Here is a 323-nt window from a genome sequence, read left to right as displayed (position 1 = left end):
GTTGCTCTACCCTTAATCCATAGTCTAGATCCATGCAGCCAAGAACAATTTACATGTTCTCTTTCTAGTCCTTATAATTTTCTCCATTAAGGACCGTAACCGAATTTAAATTTGCAGATATAGAAGCAATTGATGTATCTGAATAGAACAAAAGACAAAAATATTAAAATATGCTCACAATTTAAAATTATCAATGTGCTTTTAAATAATGGTATGTCCAGATGAAGATACCCAGTGCACCATTAACATCAAGTCTTTGGACAGTGATATTAACTACAAGTGGTACTCTTGTTGTAATGATCAAACATTTATAATAAGGCATG

The sequence above is a fragment of the Lupinus angustifolius genome, chromosome LG06 (assembly GCF_001865875.1).
Source record: "Lupinus angustifolius cultivar Tanjil chromosome LG06, LupAngTanjil_v1.0, whole genome shotgun sequence".
NCBI lineage: Eukaryota > Viridiplantae > Streptophyta > Magnoliopsida > Fabales > Fabaceae > Lupinus > Lupinus angustifolius.
Note: the sequence above shows the minus strand (reverse complement) of the source record.